Raw genomic sequence first — 22,913 nt, forward strand, 5'->3', positions numbered from 1 at the left:
ACCACGGACTGGCAGAATCCTTTTTTTCCTTTAACAAGTCTGATGAGCCCGACGTGAATGATATACTGCTCTCCCAGGAACAGGCCCAGATCCCCGTGATTTACGTGAAGAGAAGGTGGAGAAAAAGGGGCCAAAGGAGAGAGCTGCCTTCGGAGAATTCGTAGGCAATTGAATAAACTCCCACTTCCTTCCATTCTGCTAGCAAATGTGCAATCTTTGGAAAATAAAATAGATGACCTACACGGAAGACATTCAAACCTGTAATATCTTATGCTTCACGGAGTCGTGGCTGAACAACGACACTATCAACATACTGCTGGCTGGTTATACGCTGTACCGGCAGGATAGAACAGCGGCGTCTGGTAAGACAAGGGGTGGCGGACTATGTATTTTGTAAATAACAGCTGGTGCATGATATCTAAGGACGTCTCGAGATATTGCTCATCTGAGGTAGAGTATCTCATGATAAGCTGTAGACCACACTATCTACCTAGAGAGTTTTCATCTGTATTTTTCGTAGCTGTTTACATACCACCACAGACTGAGGCTGGCACTAAGACCGCATTGTATTCTGCCATAAGAAAACGCTCACCCAGAGGCGGCGCTCCTAGTAGCCGGGGACTTCAATGCAGGGAAACTTGAATCTGTTTTACCAAATTTCTATCAGCAAGTTAAATGTGCAACCAGAGGGAAAACAAACTCTGGACCACCTTTACTCCACACACAGAGACGCATACAAAGCTCTCTCTCACCCTCCATTTGGCAAATCTGACCATAATTCTATCCTCCTGATTCCTGCTTACAAGCTAAAATTACAGCAGGAAGCACCAGTGACTCGATCAATAAAAAAGTGGTCAGATGAAGCAGATGCTAAGCTACAGAACTGTTTTGCTATCATAGACTGGAATTTGTTCCGGAATTCCTCCGATGGCATTGAGGAGTACCACTTCATCAGTAAATCATCCCCACAGTGACCGCATGTACATACCCCAACCAGAAGCCATGGATTACAGGCAACATCCGCACTGAGCTAAAGGCTAGAGCTGCTGCTTTCAAGGAGCGGGACTCTAACCCGGAAGCTTATAAGAAATCACCCTATGCCCTCCGACGAACCATCAAACAGGCAAAGCTTCCATACAGGACTAAGATCGAATCGTACTACACCGGCTCTGGTGCTCATCGGATGTGGCAGGGCTTGCAAACCAGTACAGAGTACAAAGGGAAGCACAGCCATGAGCTTCCCAGTGACATGAGTCTACCAGACAAATTAAATAACTTCTATGCTCGCTTCGAGGCAAGTAACACTGAAATATGCATGAGAGCACCAGCTGTTCCGAAAGACTGTGTGATGACGCTCTCCGCAGCCGATGTGAGGAAGACTTTTAAACAGGTCAACATTCACAAGGCCGCAGGGCCAGACGGATTACCAGGACGTGTACTGCGAGCATGCGCTGACCAACTGGCAAGTGTCTTCACTGACATTTTCAACCTCTCCCTGTCCGAGTCTGTAATACCAACATGTTTTAAGCAAACCACCATAGACCCTGTGCCCAAGACCACTAAGGTAACCTGCCTAATGACTACCGACCCGTAGCACTCACGTCTGTAGCCATGAAGTGCTTTGAAAGGCTGGTCATGGCTCACATCAACACCATTATCTCAGAAAACCTTGACCCACTCCAATTTGCATTCGCCCCAACAGATCCACTAATGACGCAATCTCTATTACACTCCACACTGCCCTTTCCCACTTGGACAAAAGGAACACCTATGTGAGAATGCAGTTCATTGACTACAGCTCAGCGTTCAACACCATAGTGCCCTCAAAGCTCATCAATAAGCTAAGGACCCTGGGACTAAACACCTCCCTCTGCAACTGGATCTTGGACTTCCTGACGGGCCACCCCCAGGTGGTAAAGGTAAGTAACAACACGTCTGCCACGCTGATCCTCAACACGGGGCCCCTCAGGGGTGCGTGCTCAGTCCCCTCCTGTACTCCCTGTTCACCCATGACTGCACGGCCAGGCACGACTCCAGCATCATTAAGTTTGCCGATGACACAACAGTGGTAGACCTGATCACCGACAATGACGAGACAGCCTATAGGGAGGAGGTCAGAGACCTGGCCGTTTGGTGCCAGGAACAACAACCTCTCCCTCAATGTGATCAAGACAAAGGAGATGATTGTGGACAACAGGAAAAAGGAGGACCGAGCACGCCCCCATTCTCATCGATGGGTCTGTAGTGGAGCAGGTTGAGAGCTTCAAGTTTCTTGGTGTCCACATCAGCAATAAACTAACATGGTTCAAGCACACCAATACAGTCGTGAAGAGGGCACAACAAAAGCTATTCCCCCTCAGGAGACTGAAAAGATTTTGCATGGGTCCTCAGATCCTCAAAAGGTTCTAAAGCTGCACCATCGAGAGCATCCTGACTGGTTGCATTACTGCCTGGTATGGCAACTGCTCGGCCTCCAACCGCAAGGCACCCATAGAGGGTAGTGCGAATGGCCCAGTAAATCACTGGGGCCAAGCTTCCTGACATCCAGGATCTCTATACTAGGCAGTGTCAGAGGAAGGCCCAAAAAATTGTGAAAGACTCCAGCCACCCTATTCATAGACTGTTCTCTCTGCTACCGCATGGCAAGAGGTACCAGAGCGCTAAGTCTAGGTCCAAGGGGCTTCTAAACAGCTTCTACCCCCAAGCCATAAGACTCCTGAACATTTAATCAAATGGCTACCCAGACTATTTGCATTGACGCCCCCCCCCCCCCCTTTTCACCGCTGCTGCTCTCTGTTGTTATCATCTATGCATAGTCACTTTAATAACTCTACCTACATGTACATATTACCTCAACTAGTCGGTGACGCACATTGACTCTGTACCAGTACCCCCCTGAATATAGTCTCGCTATTGTTATTTTACTAATGCTCTTTAATTACTTGTTACTTCTATTTCTTATTTTTATCCATGTTTTTTTAAACTGCATTGTTGGTTAGGGGCTCGTAAGTAAGCATTTCACTGTTGTATTCGGTGCATGTGGCTAATAACATTTGAGGTCGAAGGAATTGTCCGTAGAGCTCCGAGACGCGATTGTGTCGGCACAGATCTGGGGAAGGATACCAAAAATGTCTGCAGCATTGAAGGTCCCTAAGAACACAGTGGCCTCCATCATTCTTAAATGGAAGAAGTTTGGAACCACCAAGACTCTTCCTAGAGCTGGCTGCCTGGCTGAACTAAACAATTGAGGGAGAAGGGCCTTGCTCAAGGAGGTGACCAAGAACCCGATGGTCACTCTGACAGCGCTCCAGATTTCCTCTGTGGAGATGGGAGAACCTTCCAGAAGGACAACCATCTCTGCAGCACTTCACCAATCGTGCATTTATAGTAGAGTGGCCAGACAGAAGCCATTTCTCAGTAAAAGTCACATGACAGCCCGCTTGGAGTTTGCCAAAAGGCACCTAAAGGACTCTCAGACCATGAGAAACAAAATTCTCTGGTCTGATGAAACCAAGATTGAACTCTTTGGCCTGAATGCCAGCGTCACATCTGGAGGAAACCTGGCACCATCCCTACGGTGACGCATGGTGGTTGCAGCATCATGCTTTTGGGATGTTTTTCAGTGGCAGGGACTGGGAGAGTGGTCAGAACAGAGAGATCCTAGATGAAAACCTGCTCCAGAGTGCTCAGGACCTAACAGGACAACGACCCTAAGCACGGAGCCAACACAACGCAGGAGTGGCTTCGAGACAAGTCTCTGAATGTCCTTGAGTGGCCCATCCAGAGCCCAAACTTGAACCCAATCGAACATCTCTGGAGAGACCTGAAAATAGCTGTACAGTGATGCTCCCCATCCAACCTCACAGAGCTTGAGAGGATCTGCAGAGAAGAATGGGAGAAATTCCCCAATTACAGTTGTGCCAAGCTTGTTGCATCATAACCAATAAGACTCAAGGCTGTAATCACTGCCAAAGTTGTTTCAACAAAGTATTGAGTAAAGGGTCTGAATACTTATGTAAATGTGATATTTTGTGTTTTTAATAAATTTGCTAAAATTTCTAAAAACCTCTTTTTGCTTTTTCATTATGGTGTATTGTGTGTAGATTGATTAGGGATGAATTTTTTTTTAAATCCATTTTAGAATAAGGCTGTAATGTAACAAAATGTGGAAAAAGTCAAGGGGTCTGAATACTTTCTGAATGTACTATATGTATCTATTGTAGGTGTTAGGATACAACAATGAATAATGTTGAACTAACAAATACCATCAAGGGATACCTTACAATTTGCAACAATGAACACCACATGAAACAGCTGTGAAAACCAACCTGGCAATATTTAAGATTTAACTATATAAACATTGATCTTTTTTTGGTTCAGGTGTGTCATTATTTTATGTTCACAGATTTTTTGAACACTCGCATGGGAAACAGAGACTGGAGTACTGAATTCTGGTGTGTGGAATAGAGAGGAGGGTGGGTGCTGTGTGGGTTGGAGGTTTTGCCTGTCACTTGTTCTCAGAGTGTTTGCAATGCTAGGGTTTTTAGTTCATCTTTGTATCTCACATATTATGTGCCCATTATGGTAGACCAATAAACTTTCTAAGCAGATAATGACAACAGCAGTAGCTGTAGATGATGTAATAAAAAGTTGGAGGGTGGTTGGTAATGGAGGACATCAGGTGGATCCACATCTGGGTGTTGGGCAGAACCCCTAGGTCCTGGAGAACAGGAGCAGAGTTAAAGGGAACAGAGACGTAAGATCAGGTATGTAAAAATACAGTTATTGAATTATTGAATTGAAATTAAATGTTTGATTCAACTCTGGGGTGGTGTCATGATCACTGGAGTCATACACCTTAACAGTACCTACCTGGCAGCGGAGGTTACTTAACGTGACCCTGTGGTTAGCCTTTCACTATCTGGACAAACCCCTGGGCCAGTGTTGGTACTGCTGATGGCATGGCGATGCCTTCCACCTCCAGTCTGACACAAACCACCTGTGAGAAAATTTGATGGATTAGTGCAGCGTTGTAACTGGGAGATATGTACTTTTCAACAGTTTTTGAAGGTATAGCCTACCTCAAGCTGGTCCCCCTCCGGCTCTGAGCTCAGAGAATCAGACTAATCGTAACTCACTGGCTCTGATGGATGGGATACCACATGGGGGATTTGGACAGTCGATGGTCCTAAAGTCATTTGAAGAGTTAAATTGAAGAGGTACATAATGGATGGTGACCCCAGCTTGGAGTGAAAGAGCAGCGAGGTTTCCCAGGTCTTGCCTTCCTTTCGTCCTTCTTCCAAACCGCCATTTGCCCGGATGTCGAAGCACTTCTTGTTTCTCCTGCACCTTGTCGATGTTCAGTCTCACCTTGATTGATAACAGAAATAAATGCAATTATATTTAATATTATTACAAGTAAATATCTTTCATATCTCTTGGAGGGCCAGAAAATAAATTAATAGCGGACAATCATTTTTACCTGGTCAAAAACCTCCACATCCTTCTTAGCCCATGCCTGAAGATTGTTCTTGAAGGCGTTATGATCTGGTTCGACAACTTTGAGCACCTCCGGTGGAGTTTCAGTGATCTGAAAGTATTTTATACAAAAATAGCAATAGACAAACAACACTAAGTAATTCACAAATCTGAAAGACAACCGAGACAATATTACAATAATTGTATATACAATTGCATTGTTTACCTCAGTCAACAGCTGCAACTCCCGTCCATACAGCAGGCGATAGGGCGAGTACTTGGTGGAGGCCTGGACGCTTCTGCTGTGTGCAAAGAGAATTAATTACCTTCAGTTTGTCTTCCCACCATTCCTGCTACCCATCAAGGGACTCGCCCATGGCAGTCTTGAGGGTTGGTTGGTCCGTTCATCCAAACCTGGAGGAGGGGGTAGGAAAGGGATATCTATTGACAATTTTTAATTGTTTTATTTATCCTTTATTTAACTAGGCAAGTCAGTTAAATTTGTGTTTACAATGAAGGCCTACCGGGAACTGCCTTGTTCAGGGGCAAAATGACAGATTTTTACCTTGTCAGCTCGGGGATTTGATCCAACAACATTTTGATAACTGGCCCAACACTCTAACCAACCAAATATGTCTGATTAACGGAAAAACTAAAACAAATTGTGACAAAAAAAACACTCACAAAAAACATTGGTGACAGAATATGACCTACAGTTGAAGTCGGAACTTTACATACACCTTAGCCAAATACATTTAAACTCAGTTTTTCACAATTCCTGACATTTAATCCTAGTAGCAATTCCCTGTCTTAGGTCAGTTAGGATCACCACTTTATTTTAAGAATGTGAAATGTCAGAATAATAGCAGAGAGAATGATTTATTTCAGCTTTTATTTCTTTCACCACATTCCCAGTGTGATAGAAGTATTTGGTAGCATTGCCTTTAAATTGTTTAACTTGGGTCAAATGTTTCGGGTAGCCTTCCACAAGCTTCCCACAATAAGTTGGGTGAATTTTGGCCCATTCCTCCTGACAGAGCTGGTGTAACTGAGTCAGGTTTGTAGTCCTCCTTGCACGCACACGCTTTTTCAGTTCTGCCCATACATTTTCTATAGGATTGAGGTCAGGGCTTTGTGATGGCCACTCCAATACCTTGACTTTGTTGGCCATTTTGCCACAACTTTGGAAGTATGCTTGGGGTCATTGTCCATTTGGAAGACCCATTTGCGACTAAGCTTTAACTTCCTGACTGATGTCTTGAGATGTTGCTTCAATATATCCACATAATTTTCTTTCCTCATGATGCCATCTATTTTGTGAAGTGCACCAGTCCCTCCTGCAGCAAAGCACCCCCACAACATGATGCTGCCACCCCTGTCCTTCACGGTTGGAATGGTGTTCTTCCACTTGCAAGGCTCCCCTTTTTTCCTCCAAACATAACGATGGTCATTATGGCCAAACAGTTCTTTTTTTGTTTCATCAGACCAGAGGACATTTCTCCAAAAAGTACGATCTTTATCCCCATGTGCAGTTGCAAACCATAGTCTGGCATTTGTATTGCAGTTTTGGAGCAGTGGCTTCTTCCTTGCTGAGCGGCCTTTCAGGTTATGTCGATATAGGACTTGTTTTACTGTGGATATAGATACTTTTGTACCTGTTTCCTCCAGCATCTTCACAAGGTCCTTTGCCATGACATAATTTTCGGGAATTTCCCAAGCTTTTTAAAGGCACAGTCAACTTAGTGCATGTAAACTTCTGACCCACTGGAATTGTGATACAGTGAATTATGAGTGAAATAATCTGTCTGTAAACAATTGTTGGAAAAATGACTTGTGTTATGCACAAAGTAGATGTCCTAACCGACTTTCCAAAACTATAATTGTTAACAAGAAATTTGTGGAGTTGTTGAAAAACGAGTTTTAATGATTCCAACATAAGTTTATGTAAACTTCCGACTTCAACTGTATAACATCCATACCTTGTTCCAGAGTTCACGACCTCGGTCACTCAAGATGACCTCAGCTTCAACCGTGGGTGGTGAAGATGTCCATCATCACCTTGAAGGTGGCCTCGCCAGTCTTGTCCTTGATGGGTATTACAAAATGAAAATATATTTTTGGTTCCAAGCACCCTTTTTAATGGGTTACAGAATGGAATTTTAGAGTTAAGCTTACTGACCTTAATGGGTATTGCCTCCACCCACTTGGTAAAATAATTGGTCGCCATCAGACACCAGCTGTTGCCATTCCTGGATTTCGTGAAGGGTCCGATGAGGTCCACCCCTAACACTTAAAGTGTTAGAGAGAAGATTTCTTCATTCTTATCCGTATCTGTCATACAGTATGCTGATTTTCATATTTGTAAGGATACTGACACACACACACAAAAGCAAAAAAAATTGTAGTCCTTAGAAAACTATGCAGTATTTTGTTTTTTTATGTATTATTTCTTACATTGTTAGCCCAGAAAATCTTATGTGTTATTACATACAGTCGGGAAGAACTATTGGATATCAGAGCGACATCAACTTACCAGCACTCTGGCCAGGAATATGACTTTCCCGAAGCGGATCCTTTGTTCGAACCACCCAAGGCATTCAAACTGTTTCCAGAGGCTGACCCAAAACAACGTTGCCGCAGGAGAGGTAGACGGAGCGGCCTTCTAGTCAGACTTCGGAGGCGCGCACACCACCCACCACTTCCAAGTATTTTACTCGCTAATGTCCAGTCTCTAGATAACAAGGTAGACGAAATTAGGGCTAGGGTTGCTTTCCAGAGAGACATTCGGGATTGTAACATACTTTGTTTCATGGAAACATAGCTCTCTGGGGACATGCTGTCAGAGTTTGTACAGCCACCTGGATTCTTTGTGCATCACGCCGACAGGAATAAACATCTCTCAAGGATGAAGAAAGGCGGGGGTGTATGTTTCATGATTAAGGACTCATGGTGTAATTGTAACAACATACAGGAACTCAAGTCCTTCTGTTCACCGGACCTAGAATTCCTCACAATCAAATGCCGTCATTATTATCTCCGAAGAGAATTCTCGTCGGTTATTGTCACTGTGGCGTATATCCCCCCCAAGCTGACACCACGACGGCCCGCAAGGAACTCCACTAGACTATGCAAACTGGAAACCTTATATCCGAAGGCTGCATTTATTGTAGTTGGGGATTTTGACAAAGCAAATTTGAGAACAAGGCTACCTAAATTCTATCAGCATATCAATTTTAGTACCCAGGCTGGCAAACGTTGGATCACTGCTACTCTAACTTTCACGATGCATACAGGGCCCTCCCCCGCCCTCCGTTCGGGAAATCCGACCACGACTCCATTTTGCTTTCCCCCCCCATAGGCAGAAACTCAAACAGGACGTACCCGTGACTAGGACCATTCAACGCTGGTCTGACCAATCGGAATGCTTCAAGATTGTTTTGATCACGCGGACTAGGGCGTGTTCTGGGTAGCAACAGCGCCTCTTCAATCTCAGGAGGCTGAAAAAATGTGGCTTGTCACCTAAAACCATCACAAAGTTCTACAGATGCACAATTGAGAGCATCCTGTTGGGCTGTATTACCGTCTGGTACGGCAACTGCACCGCCCACAACCGCAGGGCTCTCCAGAGGGTGGTGCGGTCTGCACAACGCATCACAGGGGGCAAACTACCTGCCCTCCAGGAAACTTACAGCACCCGATGTCACAGGAAGGCCAAAATGATCATCAAGGACAACAACCAACCGAGCCACTGCCTGTTCACCCCGCTACCATCCAGAAGGCAAGGTCAGTACAGGTGCATCAAAGCTGGGACCGAGAGACTGAAAAATAGCTTCTATCTCAAGGCCATCAGACTGCTAAACAGCCATCACTAACACAGAGTGATTGCTGCCTACATAAAGACTTGAAATCATTGGCCACTCTAACAAATGGATCACTAGTCACTTTATTAATGCCACTTTAATAAGGATGTTTACATATCTTGCACTATTCATCCCAAATGTATAAACTGTATTTTATTTTTTGCCATCTATTGCATCTAGTCTATGCCAGTCGGTCATGGCCCATTCATATTTTTATTTGTACATATTCTTATTTCATTCCTTCACTTAGATTTGTGTTTATTATGTAGTTGTTGTGGAATTGCTTGTTAGATATTGCTGCACTGTCGGAACTAGAAGCACAAGCATTTCGCTACACTCGCAATAACCTGCTAACCATGTGTATGTGACCAATAAAATTTGATTTGATTTGACATTCTATAATATTTAACTCTGCTGTGGTCAAATAATGCAACCATTACAACAAAAAAACGTATTAGGGCGAAATATGAATTGTGACACTTTTTGATGGGCTTCAACTACAGCGCCACAGTCTTTACCCACTCAAACTTCTAGCAGGCTAGACAGGTACTGACCTTTAACCACAGTGACAAATTTAAACATTGTGTGCTCTCTGATATGAAATTCATTGAAATCAAATATTTTCAGATATAATGCAATGTGATTGATAAACAAAAGGTTATTTCACTTGCCCAGCTATCCACATCCTTGACAATCCCACACCAGAAGATGCGTGGGTTGATTTTGGCAATCATGTGCTTCACTCCCAAATGGCCAGCATGCTTCTCGGTCATCACGGCCTCCTTCTCGTCAGTGAAAATCACCCTCTTGTGTGGCTGGGTATCCTTTCCCCGTAGGTAGATGTGATTTCCTAACAAGTTCAAAGACAAGCGTTTTCGAAAAACTCAAGTCTATGTACATTTGCACTGATTTCTCTCCCTGTTACTCTCTTTCTCTATCTTTCACTCTTCACACACCTCTCTCTCACTCTCATCCTTTCTCACTTTCTTCCTCCTCCAACCTCTCTCTCTCTGTCAGTGTCTGTCTAGCCAATATACCTAGTTAAAGGATGTTGGAATTACCATAATTGCTTACACCTATCCATTTGATTGATCAGGGTTAACTTATAGCTAGATACCAGCACCTCAATATGACAGACATATAACTAAATGCAGAGCTAGCAACATGTGGGTGGCAAGTGGCGGGACACAATGCAGATAGTCCGGGTAGCCAATGTGCGGGGGCACCGGTTAGTCGGGCTAATTGGGGTATTATGTGCATGAATGTATATTTCAAGTGACCATGCATATATGATAAACAGAGAGTAGCAGCAGCATAAAAGACGGGTTGGGGGGGGGATGACCCAATGCAAATGGTCCGGGTAGACATTTGATTACCTGTTAAGGAATCTTATTGCTTGGGGTTAAAAGCTGTTGAGAAGCCTTTTGGTCCTAGACTTGGCGTTCCGGTACTACTTGCCATGCGGTAGTAGTGAGAACAGTCTCTGACTGGGGTGGGTGGGGTCTTTTACAATTATTAGGGCCTTCCTCTGACACCGCCTGGTGTAGAGGTCCTGGATAGCAAGCAGCTTAGCCCCAGTGATGTTCTGGACCGTACGCACTATCCTCTGTAGTGCCTTGCGGTCGAAGGCCGAGCAGTTGCCGTACTAAGCAGTGATGCAACAAGTCAGGATGCTCTCGATGTTGCAGCTGTAGAACCTTTTGAGAATCTGAGGACACATGCCAAATCTTTTTATTTTCCTGAGGGGGAATAGGCTTTGTCGTGCCCTCTTTATGACTGTCTTGGTGTGTTTGGACCATTCTAGTTTGTTGGTGATGTGGACACCAAGGAACTTGAAACTCTCAACCTGCTCCACTACCGCCCCGTCGATGAGAATGGGGGCGAGCTCGGTCCTCCTTTTCCTGTAGTCCACAATCATCTCCTTAGTCTATGTTACGTTGAGGGATATGTTGTTATTCTGGCACCACCCGGCCAGGTCTCTGACCTCCTCCCTATAGGCTGTCTCGTGATTGTCGGTAATCAGACCAACCACTGTTGTGTCATCTGCACACTTAATGATGCTGTTGCCCTTTCCCACCTGGACAAAAGGAACACCTACGTGCGAATGCAATTCATTGACTACAGCTCAGCGTTCAACACCATAGTACCCTCAAAGCTCATCACTAAGCTAAGGATCCTGGGACTAAACACCTCCCTCTGCAACTGGATCCTGGACTTCCTGACGGGCCGCCCCCAGGTGGTGAGGGTAGGTAACAACACGTCCTCCACGCTGATCCTCAACACAGGGGCCCCTCAGGGGTGTGTGCTCAGCCTCCTAGACCCATGACTGCGTGGCCAAGGTCAATCATCAAGTTTGCCAATGACACAACAGTAGTAGGCTTGATTACCAACAGTAAAGAGACAGCCTACAGGGAGGAGGTGAGGGCTCTGGGAGTGTTGTGCCAAGAAAATAACCTCTCACCCAAAGTCATCAAAACAAAGGAGATCATTGTGGACTTGAGGAAACAGCAGAGGGAGCACCCCGTTATCCACATCGCCGTCAGTGGAGAAGGTGAAAAGCTTCAAGTTCCTTGGCGTACACATCACTGACAAACTGAAATGGTCCACCCACACAGACAGTGTGGTGAAGAATGCGTAACAGAAATTTGGCTTGTCACCTAAAACCCTCACAAACCTTTACTGATGCACAATTAAGACCATCCTGTCGGGCAGTATCACTGCCTGCTATGGCAACTGCACCACCCACAACCACAGGGCTCTCCAGAGGGTGGTGCGGTCTGCCCAACGTATCACAGGGGGCAAAATACCTGCCCTCCAGGACACCTACATCACCCGATGTCACAGGAAGGCCAACAAGATAATCAAGGACAGCAACCACCCTAGCCACTACATCAAAGCTGAGAGACTGAACAAAAATCTATCTCAAGGCCATCAGACTGTTAAATTGCCATCACTAGCACATTAGAGGCAGCTGCCTATATACATAGACTTGAAATCACTGGCCACTTTAATAATGTTTACATATCTTGCATTACTCATCTCATATGTACTGCTGAAGTCGGAAGTTTACATACATTTCGGTTGGAGTCATTAAAACTCGTTTTTCAACCACTCCACAAATTTCTTGTTAACAAACTATAATTTTGGCAAGTCGGTTAAGACATCTAATTTGTGCATGACACAAGTTATTTTTCCAACAATTGTTTACAAACAGATTATTTCACTTATTTCACAAGTTTACATACACTAAGTTGACTGTGCCTTTAAACCGCTTGGAAAATTATAGAAAATGATGTTATGGTTTTAGAAGCTTCTGATAGGCTAATTGACATCATTTGAGTCAATTGGAGGTGTACCTGTGGATGTATTTCAAGGCCTACCTTCAAATTCAGTGCCTCTTTGCTTGACATGGGAAAATCAAAAGAAATCAGCCAAGACCTCAGAAAAAAATGGTAGACCTCCACAAGTCTGGTTCATCCTTGGGAGCATTTTTCCAAACGCCTGAAGGTACCATGTTCATCTGTACAAACAATAGTACGCAAGTATAAACACCATGGGACCGGACCACGCGCCGTCATACTGCTCAGGAAGGAGACGCATTCTGTCTCCTAGAGATGAATGTACTTTGCTGCGAAAAGTGCAAATAAATCCCAGAACAACAGCAAAGCCCTTGTGAAGATGCAGGAGGAAACAGGTTTAAAAGTATCCATATCCACAAAGTCTAGGTATTGGAGTGGCCATCACAAAGCCCTGACCTCAATCCTATAGAACATTTGTGGGCAGAACTGAAAAAGCGTGTGCGAGCACGGAGGCCAACAAACCTGACTCAGTTACACCAGCACTGTCAGGAGGAATGAGCCAAAATTCACCCAACTTATTGTGGGAAGCTTGTGGAAGGCTACCCGAAACATTTGACCCAAGTTAAACAATTTAAAGGCAATGCTACCAAATACTAATTGAGTGTATGTAAACTTTTGACCCACTGGGAATGTGATGAAAGAAATAAAAGCTGAAATAAATTATTCTCTATACTATTATTCTGACATTTCACATTCTTAAAATAAAGTGGTGATGCTAACTGACCTAAGACAAGGAATTGTTACTAGGATTAAATGTCAGGAATTGTGAAAACTGAGTTTAAATGTTTTTGGCTAAGGTGTATGTAAACTTCCGATTTCAACTGTATATACTGTCTTCTACACTATTCTACTGTATCTTATTCTATGCCACTCTGAAATTGCTCGTCCATATATTTATATACTGCTCAAAAAAATAAAGGGAACACTTAAACAACACATCCTAGATCTGAATGAAAGAAATAATCTTATTAAATACTTTTTTCTTTACATAGTTGAATGTGCTGACAACAAAATCACACAAAAATAATAAATGAAAATCCAATTTATCAACCCATGGAGGTCTGGATTTGGAGTCACACTCAATTACAGGCTGATCCAACTTTGATGTAATGTCCTTAACAAGTCAAAATGAGGCTCAGTAGTGTGTGTGGCCTCCACGTGCCTGTATGACCTCCCTACAACGCCTGGGCATGCTCCTGATGAGGTGGCGGATGGTCTCCTGAGGGATCTCCTCCCAGACCTGGACTAAAGCATCCGCCAACTCCTGGACAGTCTGTGGTGCAACGTGGCGTTGGTGGATGGAGCGAGACATGATGTCCCAGATGTGCTCAATTGGATTCAGGTCTGGGGAACGGGCAGGCCAGTCCATAGCATCAATGCCTTCCTCTTGCAGGAACTGCTGACACACTCCAGCCACATGAGGTCTAGCATTGTCTTGCATTAGGAGGAACCCAGGGCCAACCGCACCAGCATATGGTCTCACAAGGGGTCTGAGGATCTCATCTCGGTACCTAATGGCAGTCAGGCTACCTCTGGCGAGCACACACAAAGAAATGCCACCCCACACCATGACTGACCCACCGCCAAACCGGTCATGCTGGAGGATGTTGCAGGCAGCAGAACGTTCTCCACGGCGTCTCCAGACTCTGTCTCACCTGTGGACATCTGGCCCTCATACCACCCTCATGGAGTCTGTTTCTGACCGTTTGAGCAGACACATGCACATTTGTGGCCTGCTGGAGGTCATTTTGCAGGGCTCTGGCAGTGCTTCTCCTGCTCCTCCTTGCACAAAGGCGTAGGTAGCGGTCCTGCTGCTGGGTTGTTGCCCTCCTACGGCCTCCTCCACGTCTCCTGATGTACTGGCCTGTCTCCTGGTAGCGTCCCCATGCTCGGGACACTACGCTGACAGACACAGCAAACCTTCTTGCCACAGCTCGCATTGATGTGCCATCCTGGATGAGCTGCACTACCTGAGCCACTTGTGTTGATTGTAGACTCCGTCTCATGCTACCACTAGAGTGAAAGCACCGCCAGCATTCAAAAATGACCAAAACATCAGCCAGGAAGCATAGGAACTGAGAAGTGGTCTGTGGTTACCACCTGCAGAACCACTCCTTTATTGGGGGTGTCTTGCTAATTGCCTATAATTTCCACCTGTTGTCTATTCCATTTGCACAACAGCATGTGAAATTTATTGTCAATCAGTGTTGCTTCCTAAGTGAACAGTTTGATTTCACAGAAGTGTGATTGACTTGGATTTACATTGTGTTGTTTAAGTGTTCCCTTTATTTTTTTGAGCAGTGTATATTCTTAATTTCATTCCTTAACTTATATTTGTGTGTATTTTGTAAATGTAAAATTGTTAGATATTACTTGTTAGATATTACTGCACTGTCGGAGCTAGAAACACAAGCATTTCGCAATAACATCTGCTAAACATAAACTTTGAAAATTTCTTCATTTGCAGTCGTGAAAACCATTAAGCGCTATGATGAAACTGGCTCTCATGAGGACCGCCACAGGAAAGGAAGACCCAGACGATAAGTTCATTAGAGTTACCAGACTCAGAAATTACAGCCCAAATAACTCCTCCTTCACAGAGTTCAAGTAACAGACACATCTCAACCTCAGCTGTTCAGAGGAGATTGTGTGAATTAGGCCTTCATGGTCCAATTGCTGCAAAGAAACCACTACTAAAGGACACCAATAAGAAGAAGAGACTTGCTTGGGCGAAGAAACACGAGAAATGGACATTAGACCAGTAAAAATATATCCTTTGGTCTGATGAGTCCAAATTAGAGATTTTGGGTTCCAACTGCCGTGTCTTTGTGTGGCACAGAGTAGGTGAACGGATAATCTCTGCATGTGTGGTTCCCACCATGAAGCATGGAGAAAGAGGTGTGATAACACTGTCAGTGATTCATTTAGAATTCAAGGCACACTTAACAAGCATGGCCACCACAGCATTCTGTAGCGATATGCCATCCCATCTGGTTTGCACTTAGTGGAACTATAATTTGTTTTTCAACAGGACAATGACCCAACACACATCCAGGCTGTGTAAGGGCTATATAATCAAGAAGGAGAGTGATGGAGTGCTGCATCAGATGACCTGGCCTTCCTAATCACCCAACCTCAACCCGACTGAGATGATGGTTTGGGATGAGTTGGACCGCAGAGTGAAGGAAAAGCAGCCAACAAGTACTCAGCATATGTGGGAACTCCTTCAAGACTGTTGGAAAAGAATGCCAAGAGTGTGCAAATTTGTCATCACGGCAAAGGGTGGCTACTTTGAAGAATCTAAAATCTAAAATATAGTTTGTTTTGTTTAACACTTTTTTTGGTTACTACATGATTCCATATCTGTTATTTCATAGTTTTGATGTCTTCACTATTATACTACAATGTAGAAAATAGTAAAAAAATAAAGAAAAACCCTAGGTTTAGGTGTGTTAAAACTTTTGACTGGTACTGTAGCTAAATCCTTCCAGTTATCTAATGTAAGTTAACTGCTTAATGTTACCCTGAATTGTGAATTTCTCAGCCCTCTTTGAATGTTGCGCCTCTTGTCGAGATCAGTGGTGCCTTCATAGTACTTTGTCTAGTTGGAAGATAGAAGAAAATCTTCTCAAGGTATGCCGTTGAAGTGCAAGCTACATACAACAGAAAGCTACAATAACAGTTAGCTAGCTAGCTAACATTAGCTAAATACAACTGTCTGGCTAGCTAGCTGACTAGGCAGACTGAGGTAAATAAGTACAGTAGCTAGCAATGTCAATCTAAAAACAGGTTAAATTATTTATTCCTATTTAACAATATTTTCTTATGTAAAAACCGGTATATGGTAAAGAAAGAGTGTTCTCTTTCCAGTCTTTTCGGTCTTCTGAAGCAGTAGGTAGTCAGCAAGTAGTCACTGTCAAAAACGCTGTCCTTGGAGAGCGATTATGAGGTAATATTTTTGTGACAACTAAGCGAGCACTTATGAGGTGATATAGAACTAAAACTGCTAGGTAAAATAAAGCCAAGCAACCAGAATAGCAACGTACGCTTTAGTTCATTACGTAGGCTGGTCAGAATTTTGAAAATTCTAGCAACAGCCCTAGCAACGGAAGCTAGAACTCATCAAATCCCATTGTGACGCAGGGAAGGACACTTTTTGGCAGGGGGACACTATTTGACATGACAGTCCCCAAAAGGCTAGGGACACTATTTGACATGACTGCATGTGTGGGGATGGATGTGGGTACGCTGACCCGCAAGCCACGGCAGCCTCTCATGATGAGTTAAGATTTTTTGTGGCCCTCACCCCCATCAAAGTTGCCCATACTTGTTCTAAATCTAACCATAATCGTAACCTTAGTGAGCAGTTGTTTATCAACAGATAGTTTGTTGATATGACCATCTGTAGAGCTTCTACAGATGTACTATCCGGACTATCCAAATAAAGTGTGACCATGCCTCCTCCTACACAGTCATTGTTAGCCTCTCAGCATAGAGTGAATTATCTGCAGTATGACAGTGTGTAAATGTAGAGTTTAGCCTAGCTGCCTCCACAGATGACTGCAGGGACTGAAAAGACAGTGACAAAGGGATAGGGAGTGAACGGAAAGGGAGAAAATTAACAGAGGGATGAAAATAGAAACTGATAGATGAGAGAGAGGGAGAGCGTAATCTCCAGTTTAAACTCCAGTCAAATGAGGTATTGTACATTCCTTTAATTAGCAGCACAGTCCAAAGAACATTCGTTTTCTAAATATTCCTCAAATACATTTTGTGGATCCCTGCCTGGGCTGACAATGAGAGTGATTTGGGATATTGACTCCCCATGAGCTGGTTTGACTTTTGATTCTCTCTGTTTGGGAACAATGATCCCCTGCTAATCCTATTGCAGCCATGCCAAAATCTGAGAGGCCCAGATTGAGATGTGTGTCTAGCCTCACACGCCACGTGCCTCATCAGCCCATCCAGGCTGCCTGTGAATTAGTCTGGTCATTGTCTCCTGAGGGGAAACGTTATCTGAGGTAAAAGGATCTTCCCTGTTTGAGTGCCAAAGTAGTTCACCTGGGAGAGAGACAGGGGGAAACCACCGGCTGTTAAAAGCAAATTTAAAAAAAACTGTTTTGAGAGGGGTGTTCTGGATGGGCTTTAGGGAGCTCTGGACTGACTTGTAAGACTACACTCTGAACTTGGTGTGGGCCACAGGACTAAGGCCTAGATTCAATCAGATCAAGCATTAACCGCCGATAGCAGACACCCGCATAGCGGATGTTTTGCCGGTGTCAGGACTGCATTTGAGCCGTCAAATCAACCGAGCAGCTGCTCTTGCGATCATTTCCACAAAGCCACATCCACCCCACTCGTGTTAGAAGTTAAAAACGAGAAAGTGTAGGCTATATATAAGAATAATTCTGCTCAAATTGAAAAATCATTAAATGAAATAATGAAGATTTCTATCATCCTAATCGAGGTGTAGATTAGTTCTCACATTCCAGTGTTTGAACTTGTAAACAAGGCTGCATGGAATTTCTGTTAATGTGACTCCATGCAGCCAATGGCAATGTCCACTTTAGTTATAATGCCAGGAACAGCTTGTGGATTGACAGATTCAATGCAGTTCCACATCTGACACCCCCAAAACAACAGTGGATCTGATTGAAAAGAGCCGTATGTCTTCTTTCCGTCAATGACCTTTGGTTTCCCTAACAATGGACATCCACCATGGTCCTTTGTCTAGCTGAGTTTCAGTGGTCCAGGCAGGTCCAGGTGGACCCTACTCCAGTGTAGAGCTGCAGCAGCCAGAGAACATGCCTCAGAGCAAGAGGACAGGAGCAGGCAGCATGGAACCAGGAGAGGCAGCTTCTCTGATACGATCCTCTGTAAGTTGCAGCCCATCTGGTAAGGACTGATAGGGGAGGTGGAAAGAGACATCAGTCTGGCTCAGTGGGGGATGAGAGAGGTTTCTAGACCTGGTAAACATAGTGGTTTAATGATGATGCTATTTACAGATTCATTTGGCTGTGTTTGATCGGAATTGTCCTCTATGAAAGACAGACTCTCATTAGTATCATTGGCTGATACCTGACTTTGTCCGTTGCCTATTTAACTATTTTAATATGTGAATCTATTATCAAAGCTTGAGATTTTAGGTATTTGAGCGACTGTCAGCTGTCAGCCATAGAGTCAAATGGAGCATGGGTTGGATGGGATCATTTGAGCAGAAGTGGTTTTATAAAGTTAGTGAAGAGCCTGTCAGAGTGATGAGGTAGATAATGGGAACTGAGTGATTTGATACTATATCTTGTCTGGTAGATAATGTCCCTCTTAGCACTTTGCTGGTGGGTCTCGCACTGCTGGTATGAACTGCTAAAACCAAACCAACATATTCTGTTGGCTTTCAGTTATGGCTTTCACCACACAGCAGCAGGAGTTGGTTGGGCTTGACACGCCAGGGCAGCTTGTACACGACCCAAAGCCTGTCTGGCCTCACATGGTATGAGACTGTAATCCATCACCAGGAGGACAAAAAGCTAACAAATCAACTCCAAAATCTCCCTAAACCAGAAATGGTGGACGGTTGGGCATGGGGCTACCGCAACAAATGACAATTCAACAACTGGATGCGAAGATCTCCCAGAGTCCCTGACTTGTATGACCGCCATCAGTGAAAGCCTATGGTAAACTGGCGATGTGAAGATGAAAGCACTGAACACCAAAAACTAACTGCACGTTGGCTTATGGAATGTTCAAACAATGTTTCCATCTGGAAAGCTTGCACAGGTTACCAACAAAATGAGGAGATACAAGCTACATATCCTGGGAGTGAGTGAAGCCAGGTGGACTAGCTCTGGTTCCACGAGAACCAGCACTGGAGAAACAGTACTACACTCTGGATGGAAGGACGGACAACATCGTCAAGGTGTCGCCATCATCCTACAGAAAGGGGTATAGAAAACTCTAATAGAATGGAAACCAATCAGCATCAGAATGATACAAGCCAGAGTTATTGGACAACATACTAAACTAACAATAATCCAACGTTATGCTCCCATAAAAACTATGACAAAGTTTAAGAAAAATACCTTTTCTATAACTCCCTCCAATCTGAAGTAGAGAAGACACCTGCTCAAGACCTGCTCCTCATCATCGGAGACCTTAATGCAAAGGTTGGCACCTACAACACCAACTACAAGAGAACACTGGGGAAGCTTGGCTGTGGAGAGATGAATGACAACGGTGAGAGACTGGCAACATTCTGCATCACAAATAACCTGGTGATTGGTGGCAGCCAATGTCCTGACTACAGAAAATGAACAGGAAGCAAGATGGACAGAACATTTCATAGAGGTTCTCAATAGAGGACCCCCTGTGGCTCCAATTAACACACCTGAAGCTGCTCCACCGAGTCACTAAAGAATGGGAAATCTCCAGATCCTGATAACCTCAATGCAGAGCTGTTCAAAATCGATCCTGTATTGGCTGCAAACATCCTTTTTCCAATCTTCACTAACATCTGGATGAAGGGAAAGATACCTTCAGATTGGACCAAGGGTACCTAAGAAGGGCACACTATCCGATTGCAACAACTGGAGGGGCATCACACTGTTATCTGTTCCCAGCCAGATCTTTTGCAAGATTATCGTACAACAGATGTCTTCCTCTGTAGACAAAGTGCTTAGGAACGAACAAGCGAGTTTTAGGGGAGGTAGGAGCTGTACAAACCAGATCTTTGCCCCTCAGGAACATCATTTAGCGATGTAGTGAGTGGCAATGGAAACTCTACATCAACTTTATTGACTTCCAGAAGGCTTTTGACAGCATCCACTGGAAAAGTTTATGGAAGATCTTAAGAATTTATGGATCCCTACCCATGTTGTTAACATCAGAAAACTGTTCTACAGCGACCTTTCATGCAATGTGGGAACGAGCGACATGAGCTTTGCTGTGAAGTCTGGAGTTCGTCAAGGTTGTGTTTTGTCAGCTGTACTCTTCAACCTGTCAAAAGACTGGGTCATGCAGTGAACAGAAGATCATGCAAGAGGAGAACGATGGACCTTGTATTCTACTCTAGAAGACCTTGACTTCGCAGATTACCTTCCTCTTTTATCACACACCAACATCTACAAGACTAAACTGACAGAGTCCAGTCCTTTGGCCAGCAAGTCAGCCTGGTTATCAACTGCAGCAAGACAAAGGTCATATCCATCAACATCAACACAGCAAAAGCAGGCAAAATCAAGGAACAGGACCTGGAGTTCACCCGCAGTTTTAATTACCTTGTTAGTACAATATGCCATAATGGAGGCACCAGCAAAGACATTTGCACCAGATTCAATAAAGCAAGAGTAATTTTTATGAAGTTTTGGAAATCCGGACAATATAGCACAAATAAAACCTCAAAATATACCAGAGCTGTGTGCTGGCAACTCTACTTTATTGTTCAGAATGCTGGAAAATAACAGAAGCAGACCTGAAAAAACAATCTATCTTTCACACAACTTGTGTCTGGAGAATCATGCACATCTTCCGACCAAACACAATATCAAACATACTTAGGCAAATGAAGCAGGAAGCCATGGATGCCATACTCAAGAGATGCCGCTGGAGCTAGATTGGACACGTCATGAGAAAGAGTACAGACTCTATCCCAAGAATAGCTGTCCTTTGGACTCCAGAGGGCAGACGTAAGAGTGGGAGGCCCAAGACAACGTGGCGGAGAATAAATCAAGACCGAGCTTCAACAACATCAGCAAAGCTGGAGACGATGGCCAGAGACCGACAGAAATGGAGTGGCTTTGTTGCTGCCCTATGCGCCAGCTGGCGCAACGGGGATGAGTGAGTGAGTTAGCACTTCACATCATGAGTCTCCACCACTCCATGCACCCACTGCACTCTCGTCACTCATATAAACATTGCCCTTTTATTGAGGAGTCACAGTGAGAGGAATGCTAAGTGAACCAATAACTAACAGCTTGGATGGACATGCTTCTCCGTCTCCCTTGTTATAGTTAGAGAAATAGAGAGAGAAAGGAGAGAGAGAGGGGGGAGAGAGGGAAAGAGAGAAAATATGTGCATGTGGTGTGTGTGTACATGTGAGAGTGCGTGAGGAAAGAGAAAGAGAGAGGGGGATGGAGAGGAAAAGAGAGAGATAGGGAGTATATGTGTGAGAGGAAGGTAGGGGGAGCTTCCACAGTATCATCTGATAGGAGAGGCAGAGCTCTGACAGCAGGTGTTAGAGCACTACGACTGAGTCAGACAGAGAGGTAGAGTGACAGAAGGAAAGAGAGAAAGTGGGAAGACATTTGGTGGTGAGGGATAGCGAAAGACGACTCTGTGAAGCAAGCAACTTAAAAGAGGGAGGGAGAAACTAAGAGCAGGTGAGAGACGGAGAGAGTGAGAAGGAGAGAATATAGGTGTCTCCAGCACTTTCCATCAACGGTCTCCTGGCTAGGTTCTGCTGCATAGAGCAGTGCTGATCTTCCGCTTATTTCTTCATCCGATGCTGGACCCTGCCTCTGCGCTCTGCTCTCTGCTCGCTGCTCGCTCTGCTCACACACTGATGCCTAGAGTAAGTAACTCTGCTTTCATTGTGCATTAGCTGCTGCAGTTGATTTGATTGCCTCCTGTCTGTTTGTGTCCTGGCTGGCTGGACTGGCTGGATAAGCTCCGGTAACTATAATGTGTGTGTGGGTAGATGACCAGTGGAGTGGGGCAGAGGGAAAGGAAGGCAGGAACATTAACTCTAGCTGTTGTTAGCTTTAAGATGGCAGGGGATTACTTAGCATGTTGGCGTAGTAGAGTGGTTGTATACATGATAACGATCCAAAAATCTGATAGTGCTTGGATTCATGGTTTTATGTCTGTAGGCTATGTTTGCAATCCAGATGAGATAACAATTTGTGTCAGTGACACATTCAATACCTTCGGATTAAAATGTTTTATACTCTGTGTCTTGATTTTGCTTTTACTATTATGCTTTGATACCTCATTCATTAAGTACATGTTGGTATAAAACTTTATAATATAAGCACTCCTCAACAGACTTGATTTTGCTGCTGAAGTTAATCACTAGATTAAATTGAATTTTTACTGCATCTTGAACCATGGTATCCATCTCTTGGTTGCACCAATAATCAGTGAGTATTTTCCCTCCACATTGCAGGCGTATCAGTGGTCTGCTGGATATGTTTATACAGTATGACTGGTATGGATTATACCC

General features: G+C 44.2%; 1 protein-coding gene across 3 annotated transcripts in view; it reads left to right on the forward strand.

The window, feature by feature from the left end:
• LOC106583006 (rap1 GTPase-activating protein 1) overlaps positions 1-22,913 on the forward strand; it is a 153,695-nt gene that overhangs the window by 90,246 nt on the left and 40,536 nt on the right. Inside the window, exon 1 of one of the 3 annotated variants that reach the window (XM_045705842.1) lies at positions 21,867-22,071. The exons of 1 other annotated variant lie outside the window; for it this stretch is intronic. The gene's annotated coding sequence lies outside the window, so the exon portion shown is untranslated. Of the gene's footprint in view, positions 1-21,866; positions 22,263-22,913 lie in introns of those variants that run through there. One more of the 3 variants, XM_045705843.1, reaches the window with a different exon arrangement.

This window comes from Salmo salar, chromosome ssa22 (genome assembly GCF_905237065.1).
Source record: "Salmo salar chromosome ssa22, Ssal_v3.1, whole genome shotgun sequence".
Lineage (NCBI taxonomy): Eukaryota > Metazoa > Chordata > Actinopteri > Salmoniformes > Salmonidae > Salmo > Salmo salar.